Source organism: Thermobia domestica, chromosome 13, assembly GCF_964235325.1.
Source record: "Thermobia domestica chromosome 13, izTheDome1.hap1.1, whole genome shotgun sequence".
Lineage (NCBI taxonomy): Eukaryota > Metazoa > Arthropoda > Insecta > Zygentoma > Lepismatidae > Thermobia > Thermobia domestica.
The window spans coordinates 199,422,666-199,437,382 of record NC_137466.1 but is presented as its reverse complement, the minus strand read 5'-3'; the positions used below and the strand labels follow the sequence as shown (position 1 = coordinate 199,437,382).

Here is a 14,717-nt window from a genome sequence, read left to right as displayed (position 1 = left end):
AACCCACGCACACGATGTTTGTCCACCACAAAGTTCACGTTCAATTTCGTGTTCAGCTAGTATTTAATCTATGCATATCGTTTTTATCATTCATTTTATTATGACATTTCATTATTAATTTAGTTATAGATTATTATTAATTTATACTTATGTACCATTATTATATCACAGTTTGACGTTGTCTATTGCTATCTATAGCTTAACAACAACAAAATTCATTATTATTATTTATTAGTTTTCTTTCTAAAATTGCGTTTTTCCTTGATAAACAAGTTTTCACGCTACTCTGGCTGATATTGCTCCTAATTCAAAGAGCTGCCCTGACCTTCAGAATCTAGATACTGAGTTGAAATTTTGACAGGAGGCTAACCCTCCATGGCAAAAACCACTTATGCGTTTGATGCATAAAAAGGGCGTAACCTCGCTTACGCTCTTACTGCGTCAAACTCCTTAATTTATATCGGTTGGAATTCATGCCAATCAAATATACCAGCGTGAATTCAGACATTTGACTTTAAAAAATAAATAAATAATAACAAACGCTTTGATTGTTTCTAATATGTACGGACTAATACATAGATGTTACAATCGTACTTTCCACGAATCGTAACATTCCATTCCATTCATTAATTGTTATTAAATGTATGTATTGTTGTTAATCTTTGCTTGTTTACTTTTAAACATTATTCGTTTAAATACGGAATTTATGTACGAGGGTACATGTTTACAATATGTTCGTTTTGTTTAGGCTTATATTGCCATCTCGATTGTGAATAGTAGTGCGTAATAAAAATTCATTTTAATAAGCAAATATTTTGACATAAACACCAGTAATTATTAACAACATTAAAATTTAGGAGGAATATAGCCTTTTCTTTTGTATAAAAATCGAAGTAGAACAATATAGAATTTTGTATAATATGATGACAATTAAATGTGACGGATGTAAACAAACATTACGTATTAGGCCTAAATCCGATATGTTTAATATGTAAAAAATTTAGTCATGCACGGTAGTAAAGCAGCAAGTCTAAGAAATAACAGGCATAATAAATTTTTATTATATTTTAGATTAATTACGAGAGTAAATTCAATCAGTTTTGTAGTATTTTGAAACTTACCCTTTGGTTTATCGTACATAACTTCAATGAAAACAAGTCATGTTTATAATCAGATAACAGGATGGACTACGTGAGTGAAAAAAAATAAATAATTTGACAAAATGAGAATCGTGTAATTAGAAATGAATATAGAAAGGGTAGTTTTCTTTTAATTAGAAAAGAATTTAAGTATTAAAATTAATGGGATTAATGTACTCCAAAATTTGTTTATAGATGTAAACATTAGTCTGCTCCCGAGAGGGCACGATGATTTACGGGCGATTACGATGTGAAGATTTAAAGAAGCTAGGATCCTGCAATTAAGTGCCCACAAAATTAATTAAAATTTTGTAGCAAAAGAAGCTACAATAGAACTCAAAAGTAATAAAAAGTGGTTGCAGAAAATATATGCTGCATTTTAGAAGTACCTAGTAAGGAGAACACAGGTAATGAGATTGACACTTCAAATAAGTTATCGTCTAAATTCGAACATAATAAAGGAGACATTATAATAAATCCTACTTCAGTTGGTCGATTATTATTCCCCAATGAACTTAATTAGATTTTTATTTTTATAAGTGACTGTCAGTATATCCGTTCTGATTACATTGAAGTTATAATGCAATATTATGAGTAAGTAATTTGTCTTCGTCCTGTCACACAAACACAGACAAGCTATGAGGGGGGGAGTGTCCTAACTTGTTTTGCTTCAAATGATGGATCCATCTTTATTATTGAAATTTATAGTTAACCAGACGTGGAATATGACTTCTTTTGGATTATGTAAATATTTGAGTTAAAAATGAACTATTTATCCACTCTATTTCGATATGAATTAGCTACTGAAGACTGATAGCGTTTAAGAAATTAATAAAAACACTCTTAGGCAGTTGTAATTAGCCGGAAGCTAATAATCATAACGCAATCAGTTAAATGAATACGGGAATAAACAAATAAGAATATCTCATTTGCTACCCTGTACTCAATCTGGATGATGCCTATGCTTTGGTCCTTAAATATATGCATATTTATCAACACTAATGAATATATCAATTATAGGATTAAGTTAGTTAGATTAGGGTAGGTAACGTTAGATTAGGTTAAGTATTATTATGTTGTTATTGGTCTGTACTATGCTGAATTTTGTGGCTGAGTCCAATACTATAATTATTGAAGAAACTTGCATAAGGAAATGAACTATGTAGTATTGATAATAGTGAGATGTAATCCTCATTAAGAAGGGAATATGTTTAACCCCATCGTCAGATAAATATATGTACCTGGAAATATGACTAGGTCATTGTATAATCCGTAAAAGAATAACAATAATGTTGAATTTACGTTTCAACCCTGTCACTAGGAACTTTGTTAATAATGCCATTACGCACATAGAACACATGTTGTAAGAAAAAACTTTTCATAAGGGACCAAGCATAGAGTATAATTCATATGCTAGGAATTCAAAGAACATCCAGAGTAAGTAGTGTAGTTACGTATTCCCTATCAATTGTCAACAACTTAATAAGGAGATTAATAAGAGGATAATAAAACAATATTAGCTTTATTGTACATAATTTAAATGTCATGAACTACTTCGTTACAAAATATTGCAAGTTAATTTACAATGAGTTACCGTATGTATACAGGACATCAAATATATAATGAATCTCAATTTTCATGTTATATGTTGTCCCAGTTTCAACAATTGTGACTTCAGTAATCCAGTTAACTTCAATAAAATTTATTTTTTAAATAAAAAATCAATTTAATTTGTTTATATCATATTCTCTATAATCTTAGAGTCATCATTGGAAGTGTCACTGCTGCATGTTCCTGGATAATCTAGAATGATACCGTTGCGCTAAGGATTTTTTTTAAATACATATACTGCTAACAGATATACTGCTTTTTATTCAGTAACTAACATATTTTTTTTATCTTTCAATAATCGATAATGTTTTTTTTTCTAACCCAGTGACGAAATTTAGAAATGTACGAGATGCATACATTCAATTATTTATTAAGTAATGTTACAAATTGGCGACTTTCAGCCAGGATTGATTTAATTTAACTAGAGAAAATTTAAATGTGGAGTGTACACTCCTGGTGAGACTATAGTCGCTAGTAGATGAGTAAGCAAATGAGGTAAGTGTTTTGTGGACGTTATCCTCTCCCTTTATTGGTCTGTCTGTGGGTGTGTGACGGACGAAATTTTTATGAAATATATATGTTTGTCGATTTTAGTGCTAGTGATATGGAACCAAAAGTTCATAAATGTTGTGAAAGGAAGAGGATTCCGAACAGTAGCGAATCCGTTGTTTGCGATAAGTGTGAGGCAATCTTTCATGTGACATGCATAAAGTTGTCGGAACTGGAAGTTGAGTCAATAAGGCAAAATAATGATAGTTGGGTATGTCAGGAATGTGTACTCGAAATTGATATTGGGGAAAGTTCTAGTGATAGTGTACAAAGTAATGAAGCAGGTTGCAAAACTGTTAATGAAACTATTAGTGGTCCAGTTCTTAAGGAAACAGCTGTGAATATTTGTTCAGGAAAAGAAAAATGCGATGCTGGACTCAGTCGACCATCTAGGGAAATAGTTAGAAGTCCACCTGAAATTGAAATTGGAGGGGGACCGTTGTTAGAAACTCTGAAATGTTTAATGGAAGGATTTCAGCAGAAATTGTCTAGAGATATTAGTTTGATGCAGGCTGAAGTAAAAGCGAATATTCGGGAGTTGGACAAATCTATAAAGACGGAAGTAAAAACGGATATCAATTCTATAAAAGCTGATATAAGTTCTGTAAAGTCGGATATTTCGAATTTGAATGACAAAGTATCAACCGAGTTGTTAACAGTAAAGTCTGAAATCCAAATGGTACAGTCGCAGTTAACGGAAAATTTAAATGATGTGAAAGCTAAGTGTTTTGAAAATTTTGATATAGTTGTTGAAGATATGGGAAAAATGAAGGAGAATTTGTTAAATATTGAAAAAGAAGTTAATGAGAATATAGTTGCAATATCAGTAAATATGGAAAATAAAGTAGATGTCTTAGTTAAGGATTTCTCTAAATTAAGTGTATAAGTAAATACTATTAAAGAGAAGTGTGAGATAAATTGTAGTCAAGTAAAAGAGCAATGTAAAAATTTGCAAGAAGCAAATGAAAAGATGTCCGATCAGATAAAAGCTTTAGAATATGATACGATGAATGTGTTCCAAAAGAGTTTAGAAAAGTGTAGTGAAAAGGAAAAGAGGTTGGATAAATTAGTAGATCAAAAGGTACATGAAGTTAATAAGAAATGCGAGAATCTTATTAAAGAAAATATTGGTAAGTTAGGAGAACGAATTGAGAAGCTTTCGTGTTGTTTAGATAAGCAGGAAAAACAGAAAGAAGGGCCTATTATTGTTGATCCTTCGTCGGGTAGTAAACCTGAACATCGATGTAATAAGTTAGGAAGATCGAAAGAGAAAAACAATGAGTATGAGACTCGGTTGAAAGAAATTGCTATGGATATAAGTAACAATAGCAGTAGCGCTTCTTCCTCAGTAGCTAATTCAGAACACGAAGAAAATAATGAAGATGAAAATAGAACCTCGTTCTGTAACCGTAGAATTAGAAATCGTAAGCGGCATGGTAGAGTACGCGGAATTAGGTCTGAAGCTCGTAGAGTTAATAGTAATTCAACCTCTAGGAATGGGGAAAGACGAGACGTTGGATGAATTTCGGGAAATGAAACTAATAAAGATGATTCATCTGATATTATATCAGGTAGACGATCGGGAGACTACTTAAGAAATCTTCATCATTTCCCCAAGTTTGACGGGAAAACCTCAGGATCTGCTAGAATTTTTCTAGATGATTTATTACAAAGTATGAGTATGTACCGACTTAAGGAAAAGGATAAAAGGTACATAGTATCTTGGTGACTCGAGAGAGCTGCCAAGACATGGTATAGAAGTGTTGAAACTCGAATCCGAACTTTTGCAGATTTTCTCAAATTGTTTAAGTTACAATATATATCTCCGCAAGTAGAGAGGGCACAAAAGCGCCGTCTCTACTCACTGCGGTATGACAAAGCTAAATTTTCATCATTATCTGACTTCGTATGGTACATTATAGATACTTACCATTCGGTGGTGAGTTCACCCTCTGACCAGGAGCTTAAGGATCTAATTTTAGATTGCCTACCTGCAGAGGAGGCCAAAATATTTAAGTTAGGAACAGTTAACACTGTACAGGAATTAACTTTAAGATTGGAAGACATGGAAGGTCATCCTTCAAATTTGGAAACACAAAATCTAAATTATCTGAAGTCTCCAATTAAAAGACCAACTATTAGACAGTCTGGAATTGAAAGGGGTAAGAAAGTAAAAACTGATAATGCTGTCCAGACTGAACCTATGAGAATAAACAAAAGATTTGGAAGGAGTAATTTTGGCAAAGACAGTAACAAATGGAAATTTGATCAAAACAAAAATTATAATAACCCTTCCAAACGTCGAAATTGGAGTGATAACAGTAATAGATATGGTCCCAGCTATTCAAACTGGAGTCCTGGTTCGGGAGGTGGACCCATTCCACTGTCAATGGCGAATTATAACCCAGTTCCTCCACCATATTTACCTCCTCATACGTATGGAATAAAGTCATTCGGACATTATCCTTCAATGACTATGTTCAATTCATCACTACCAGTCCCAGTAATGACAACAGTAACTTCGGCGTTAAATCCTCCGTATTCGGCGGTAGAAATTAATTCCAGTAACTCTAATTATCCATCAGTCGGAAATAACGGGAGATCGGAAAACATCGAGCAGTCGCTCTTAGGGGAGGGTGGCGTCTGCTCACCGGAATTTCTCTCCCCAGAAAAGGAAAGCAATTGGAACAAGAAAAATTCAAAACGTACATCAGAGCCAGTAAAGTTCATTATTTGTTTCGTCTTAAAAGATGAAGAAGAAGATGATTGTACAAATGTTGAGATCTTTCCGTCACCCATGGTTAATTGTGAAGTAGGAGGAATGCATCTGAATTGCATATTGGATACTGGAGCTGAGCTAAATCTTTTGAATTTAAATATTTGGTCGACATTACAAAATTCTTTTCCCTCAGCAAAACTCAAACCGGTATCCAGAATGCAATTAAGTGCTTTCGCGGGCAAAGATAATTTCTCAGTTAAAGGTTCATTGGAGTTAACCTTAAATATTCAAGAGAGTTTATTTAACGTCCCTGTATTCGTAATAAAATGTATGAAAGCTGATTTATTACTTGGTTCACCATTCTTTATAAAATATAATGTAATTTTAGACAGTGAAAACAGAAAATTAATTTTGAAAAATGAAAAATCAAAAACAGTGATGTTAGATATTTCTTACCCAAAGGTATTATTAGTACAGTTGAATAATAAATACCAGGAACCTTCATGTGATCCGGAAAATCTAGCCTTAGGAATTACTAATTGTAAACCCGCTGATAGGTGTAATATCCTGGCTTCTAAATCTAATGATTATGGTGAAATTTCGGAACATGAATTAGAGACTTATGTCAACGAAAGTAAAAATTTGGACCATCAAACTAAAACCAAATTACTGCAGTTATTGATTCGGTTTAAGCATTTATTTAGCGAATATCCTAAACCTATTCGATGTGAGCCCTATAAAATTGAGCTCCCAGATAATGAACCTGTTATAGGGAGAATCTATCCTGTGCCTCAGTCCATGCAAGCAGAATTTGAATCCGAAATAAAGAAGCGGATAGCATTGGGGATTGCTAAGGAAAGCCCGAGTAGTTATAGGAACCCAATCCATTGTGTACGAAAATCTTCTGGAGGAGTTAGACCCGTGATTGATCTGAGATTATTGAATAAAAAAGTCATTTCACCGAAAATTCAGGTTGAACCGATTAATGAAATACTTACCCGAATTGCTGATGCAAAAATTTTTAGTTCGATGGATGCCACCATGGGATACTATGGGGTTAAACTCCACCCTGATTCATACAAGCGTACCAGCTTCATTTACTTGGGCAGACAATATGTTCTTCGTGTTCTTCCAATGGGATTAAAGTCTAGCCCTAGCATTTTTCAAAATATAATGAATTCATACTTTGGACTCGAGACCAGACATTTTGTAATAGTATACCTTGATGATCTTTTATGTTTTAGCAAAAACATGGCACATCATTTTGTTCATCTGGAGGAAATATTTAAAATTCTAGAGTTCGGAAATTTTGCATTGAATTTCAAGAAATGCCAATTCTTTGAAGAAGAAATTTTATTTTTGGGACATGTTATAAATGGAAATGAGATAAAACCGAATCCAAAACAAAACGAGGCTATTAAGAATTTTCCAATACCGACGACTAAAAAGAAACTCAGATCATTTCTAGGATTATTATCTTGGAGACGGAAATTTATACCAAATTTCGCAGCTTTAACTGCACCCTTTTTCGATCTTTTAAAGAAAAATAATAAATTTAACTTAAATCCAGAGGTATTAGAATTATTTCAGCAATTACGGTTATTGATAAGTGAACCACCTGCTATAAGTCAACCTGATTTTGAAAAACCATTTCATCTGTTCTCGGATGCAAGCTTTGAAAATTTAGCAGGCTACTTGGCGCAATATAATGATACCGGAGATTTACTTATCATCGAATATGCTAGCAGGAAATTGAAATTACGTGAAATTTCGTATTCAGTTTTTCAATTGGAATTGTTGGCAGTATTATTCCTATGTGAACATTTTTCTTATTACATATTAGGAAGAAAAGTCACAGTTCACTGTGACAATAGTGCTGTCACTTTTGCATTTACACTTCAAAATTTGGATCCCAGAACAACAAAAATTCTATTAAAGCTTCAGCGCTTTGATTTAAATTTCCAACATATCAAAGGAACAGATAATCAAATAGCAGACATACTCAGCAGAAATACTCCAGAAATTCCAAATGAACTGACACGTTATCGTATAAATTTTGTGACATATGATCAAGAAAATTGGTTTAGATATCAGGAACTAGTGGATCTGCAATTTACAGACAATTACTGTCAGCTGCTAAAACAGAGACTAGAGAACGCTCCTGAGAATGCAGAAATAAAGTTAGTTAATAACTTAATCTTTATTAGGAAATCTAAATTGAAACCTTGGCTGCTTGTAATGCCTATTTCTCTAACAGGATTATCGCTCGTATTCATAACACACGGCATTTCGGAATAAATAAATGTATGAAAGTAGCACAAAATTTATTCCTTTGGAGAAAACAAAGAAAGATGTTTACACAATATATTAAAAATTGTGAGTTATGCGCCAGAACAAAATTTTCAAATCGAATTGTGGCCCGAGAAGAACTTCATATTAAAGCAGATAGACCACATCAGAAAGTATGTATTGACATCGTAGGAAAGTTACCTGGTAGTTATGGCTATTATTTCATATTGTCAATTATTGATGTGTACAGCCGATTTGTATGCTATTTACCATTAAAAACTGCTACCACAACAGAAATTATTAGAGTTCTTGATAAGGAGTATTTTTATATAATTCTTTATCCCAACCAAATTGTGTCGGACAAAGGTCCACAATTTATGTCTGAGAAGTGGAAAAAATATTGCGCAGACCATAAAATGAAACATATTCTAACAACCCCATATAATCCGAAAGCAAACGGGATCGTCGAACGCTCACACAGAGAACTTAATCGGATAATCCGCTTAATGTGTTACAAGAACCACACGAAGTGGAAAGAAGTGTTGAAATTGGCACAAGATCTTCTAAATTACTCTTACAACAGCAGTGTAGATAATACACCAGCAGATATATTCATTTCATATTCGGCAACCAATAAATTCAGAGAAAATTTTCCGTGGCCTTCAGAGTTAAAAGATACAGAAGATTCTAAAAGGTACATCCAAGTTCATCCCCGAATGCTAACGAAAAGGAAGAGAAAATTACAATTGAAACAACCTAACCCTAAAGAAATTCGTGTAGGAGATTTGGTAATGACACGAACGCATTTCCTCTCAGACGCATACAAGAAAATTACACATAAATATATGCCAGTTTATAGTGGTCCTTATGTTGTCACTGAGGCCCAAAGAAATTACGTGGCTTTAAAAGATGTGAATGGGAAGGAAGTTCCGAAACAAAATTTTTCAAATATAAAGTTGTTTGACTGTTCGGAAGAAAAAAAGAAGGAAATATTAAAAAATTTCAGGTAGAAAAAAATTTAATTCTTTTAAGAATTAAATTTTTTTTAAGCCGCCAAAGAGGAAAAATGTTACGATCATACTTTCCACGAATCGTAACATTCCATTCCATTCATTAATTGTTATTAAATGTATGTATTGTTGTTAATCTTTGCTTGTTTACTTTTAAACATTATTCGTTTAAATACGGAATTTATGTACGAGGGTACATGTTTACAATATGTTCGTTTTGTTTAGGCTTATATTGCCATCTCGATTGTGAATAGTAGTGCGTAATAAAAATTCATTTTAATAAGCAAATATTTTGACATAAACACCAGTTATTAACAACATTAAAATTTAGGAGGAATATAGCCTTTTCTTTTGTATAAAAACCGAAGTAGAACAATATAGAATTTTGTATAGTATGATGACAATTAAATGTGACGGATGTAAACAAACATCACGTATTAGGCCTAAATCCGATATGTTTAATATGTAAAAAATTTAGTCATGCACGGTAGTAAAGCAGCAAGTCTAAGAAATAACAGGCATAATAAATTTTTATTATATTTTAGATTAATTACGAGAGTAAATTCAATCAGTTTTGTAGTATTTTGAAACTTACCCTTTGGTTTATCGTACATAACTTCAATGAAAACAAGTCATGTTTATAATCAGATAACAGGATGGACTACGTGAGTGAAAAAAAATAAATAATTTGACAAAATGAGAATCGTGTAATTAGAAATGAATATAGAAAGGGTAGTTTTCTTTTAATTAGAAAAGAATTTAAGTATTAAAATTAATGGGATTAATGTACTCCAAAATTTGTTTATAGATGTAAACATTAGTCTGCTCCCGAGAGGGCACGATGATTTACGGGCGATTACGATGTGAAGATTTAAAGAAGCTAGGATCCTGCAATTAAGTGCCCACAAAATTAATTAAAATTTTGTAGCAAAAGAAGCTACAATAGAACTCAAAAGTAATAAAAAGTGGTTGCAGAAAATATATGCTGCATTTTAGAAGTACCTAGTAAGGAGAACACAGGTAATGAGATTGACACTTCAAATAAGTTATCGTCTAAATTCGAACATAATAAAGGAGACATTATAATAAATCCTACTTCAGTTGGTCGATTATTATTCCCCAATGAACTTAATTAGATTTTTATTTTTATAAGTGACTGTCAGTATATCCGTTCTGATTACATTGAAGTTATAATGCAATATTATGAGTAAGTAATTTGTCTTCGTCCTGTCACACAAACACAGACAAGCTATGAGGGGGGGAGTGTCCTAACTTGTTTTGCTTCAAATGATGGATCCATCTTTATTATTGAAATTTATAGTTAACCAGACGTGGAATATGACTTCTTTTGGATTATGTAAATATTTGAGTTAAAAATGAACTATTTATCCACTCTATTTCGATATGAATTAGCTACTGAAGACTGATAGCGTTTAAGAAATTAATAAAAACACTCTTAGGCAGTTGTAATTAGCCGGAAGCTAATAATCATAACGCAATCAGTTAAATGAATACGGGAATAAACAAATAAGAATATCTCATTTGCTACCCTGTACTCAATCTGGATGATGCCTATGCTTTGGTCCTTAAATATATGCATATTTATCAACACTAATGAATATATCAATTATAGGATTAAGTTAGTTAGATTAGGGTAGGTAACGTTAGATTAGGTTAAGTATTATTATGTTGTTATTGGTCTGTACTATGCTGAATTTTGTGGCTGAGTCCAATACTATAATTATTGAAGAAACTTGCATAAGGAAATGAACTATGTAGTATTGATAATAGTGAGATGTAATCCTCATTAAGAAGGGAATATGTTTAACCCCATCGTCAGATAAATATATGTACCTGGAAATATGACTAGGTCATTGTATAATCCGTAAAAGAATAACAATAATGTTGAATTTACGTTTCAACCCTGTCACTAGGAACTTTGTTAATAATGCCATTACGCACATAGAACACATGTTGTAAGAAAAAACTTTTCATAAGGGACCAAGCATAGAGTATAATTCATATGCTAGGAATTCAAAGAACATCCAAAGTAAGTAGTGTAGTTACGTATTCCCTATCAATTGTCAACAACTTAATAAGGAGATTAATAAGAGGATAATAAAACAATATTAGCTTTATTGTACATAATTTAAATGTCATGAACTACTTCGTTACAAAATATTGCAAGTTAATTTACAATGAGTTACCGTATGTATACAGGACATCAAATATATAATGAATCTCAATTTTCATGTTATATGTTGTCCCAGTTTCAACAATTGTGACTTCAGTAATCCAGTTAACTTCAATAAAATTTATTTTTTAAATAAAAAATCAATTTAATTTGTTTATATCATATTCTCTATAATCTTAGAGTCATCATTGGAAGTGTCACTGCTGCATGTTCCTGGATAATCTAGAATGATACCGTTGCGCTAAGGATTTTTTTTAAATACATATACTGCTAACAGATATACTGCTTTTTATTCAGTAACTAACATATTTTTTTATCTTTCAATAATCGATAATGTTTTTTTTTCTAACCCAGTGACGAAATTTAGAATGTACGAGATGCATACATTCAATTATTTATTAAGTAATGTTACATAGATACAACTTTATAATCGAAATCAAACTTGGATTATTACTGCTCAGTAGGTGGTCTCCCAAACTCGTCCAGAATTTACTTTTTGATTGCTCCGATTGAAGAAATCGTTCTAGGAAACTGATCCTTGAACTGTTCCGAGGAATCGCTTCCTATGAATGATCTGCTCAATGTGCCCTTTTGCCGATAACTTCTAAGATTCCAAGGTTTGAAAAAAAAACTCTTTTTTTAAAAAAAAAAAACTACCTGGACCCATATGGGTTCCTTCGGGTTCAATTGCGTCTTTTCGAAATATTTCAATGTATTTGATGTAAAAGTGTTAAAATGTGATTTATACATCAAGATTGTTATTGTCATAACTTGCAACAATTTTCTATTCACTGCTGTTTTGAAAAAAATGGCAGCCATTTTGAAATTTTTGGTTGGTTCGCCGAGAAAATCTATACAGTAAATTTAGAATGTCTCGTGCTTCTACCCTCAAAAGTCCGAAAATTGCACACTGCAGCGTGGATACCCGCTATTTTGAAACTTTACGTTGGATCGCCGCCGAAATACATACAGCTAATTTAAAGTGTCTCGTGTTTCTACTCTGAAAATTTAAACTTTAAAGACCGAAAGTTGCACCCTGTAGTGTGTGTAGTACAGGCAGACAAGCGAACAAATATAGATCGAGTCATCCTAGGAGCCGCAAATGTGAAGAATAACACTTATTAATTTAAAATAACGATATAATTCATGATTTATGAAATAAATGTTTCAAAATGTCTTATATGAAATAAATACTTTGCAGCGTAAGATAAATGGTCTTATTGTTGAAGTTTACTTCCGATACTTTGTGCGTTCACCTGCGAGAATTTCCCGAACACTTCTTTCACGATGGATTTTTTTTTTTTTTTTTTTTTTCGAAAATGTAGCTTTCTTTACTGTACATCGAAACCTCCACTAGTATGGAAGTTTGAATTCAGCGCTTGAAATAGTAAGCGTTACGTAGTCTTCGGAACTCCGAGCACTAAGCTTCTTAAATTTGACAAGAATTGTTATGCTATTGCTGATGTTGATTCTGCAGAATCCTTTTTGAAAAGTAGAAACAAATGACTGAACTATATTGTTATTGTTGGAAAACCGAATTTTAGTGAAGAATACTTGTGTTACCATCAAACATAAGAATTTATACTATTGATATGCCACACTGACTTGATCCCTAGTCTTCCGTTGCAAGCGCTGCTATCGGCTGAAGGAAATCCACTCGCTTTCTCTCGCTTAGCAACAGTTGGACCCTTATTGGTTCAACGCGTGGGTGTGTGAGGGTGTGAGCGTTAGTTCGCATTTTTGCCACGGCTCAAGTCATTTTGGCAGCACAATAACAGTTTTACAAATGTATTTACATATTTACTGGTAATACCAACACCTATTACCTTAAACTTGTCACACATATGAGGGATAACGTCCCTCGACGTCGCCTAGTCAGCGAGCACACTTTTCACGGAAAGTATTTTTTAAAATATAAAATTACATATTTTACTTCAAATAGGTTATAAGCATAATCCATACATTTTAATTTGTTCTATAATTATCTCAAGCTAAGGTAAGTTTTTTATTCATTCAATGCATTCAGAACTTTATAAAGGTCTTATGTTGAATGTTGTTGTATACATTAACGTGAAAGCATCTAATTTGCCCAAGGAAAATCCAAAATCTGATAAAAATCACTTTCAATGTGATCACCTTAGTTGTACCAATAATATACTAACACAAACATCAAAAACACAGGTGGGTTTTAAGGTGGGTCTAACCCGAAAAAGCCACCGGGTTTTCTCGGGTTAGGCACACTCGGACAAAACCTGTAAGATTCTGGGAGTAAATTTCTCTATTAAATAATTGCATATGATAGTATAGCAGGTACTAGAATAGCACATAATAATTTCCAGTGCACATTACTTTGCATACATATTAATCTCTACGCAATTATTTGAGGATGCGCCAGTATAATAATAGTCCAGAACGCCCTAGAAAATCATTTAAAGCAAGGAAAGTGAAAGTTTTTTTTTTTTTTTTTTATTTGACAGACTATTAATCTACACTAAAATTTAAATGGAATTGTACATAAATTTAAATATCTCTATTTGGCTAATGTTTAGCAGAAGTGGTCCAGCAATTTTTTCTAAAAAAATGTTACAATTCCGGTAATTTCTGCTCACATTAATGCATTAGGTTCGGTTAGTTTATGTTAGAATACGTTAGTGTAGAGGTCCAGCGTAATTCCCCCCCCCCCCCAAAAAAAAATAGAATTTCGCTTATTTCCACTAATATTAGGTCAGTTTATGTTAGTTCAGGTTATCTTAGATTAGTTTAGTTAGATTTGGTTGTGCTAGGTCTAAGTACTTGCATCATCCATTTCTTCTGTAAATTTTGTATTTTTTACGTGCTTCTGGACCCCTTCTGCTAAACATAACCCTTTTATTCTCACTTTAGGGCAAAACAATCAAGACTTCGAAAAGGGACTACCTCAGCAAATAACTTTCTGTGATCCCTGTATCCGTCCCTCACTTTCCGGAGGATCAGAAAACCAACCCAGTATTATCATACTCGGTAAACACAGGAAGTATGTGCCTAAGTGACAAATTAACATTACTCCAGCAGACGGTTCTACCAAACTGTCACACATTCCTTACATTTTGAGGTTAGGATAGATCTTTTTTTTTTTTTTTTTTTGAATACACCGGTACATTTTTAGCAGAGCATGCACTAAATGACGAGCCCCATTACTATTTGCAGATTGGTTTCAGGACGTCTAA

General features: G+C 32.8%; 1 protein-coding gene across 1 annotated transcript in view; it reads right to left on the bottom strand.

Annotated features, from left to right (window-relative positions):
* LOC145668943 (S1 RNA-binding domain-containing protein 1-like) overlaps nt 1-1,157 on the bottom strand; it is a 45,647-nt gene extending 44,490 nt beyond the window's left edge. The window contains exon 1 of the mRNA XM_081737227.1: nt 1,122-1,157. The gene's annotated coding sequence lies outside the window, so the exon portion shown is untranslated. The remainder of the gene's footprint in view (nt 1-1,121) is intronic.
* Nucleotides 1,158-14,717: the final 13,560 nt, after the last annotated feature.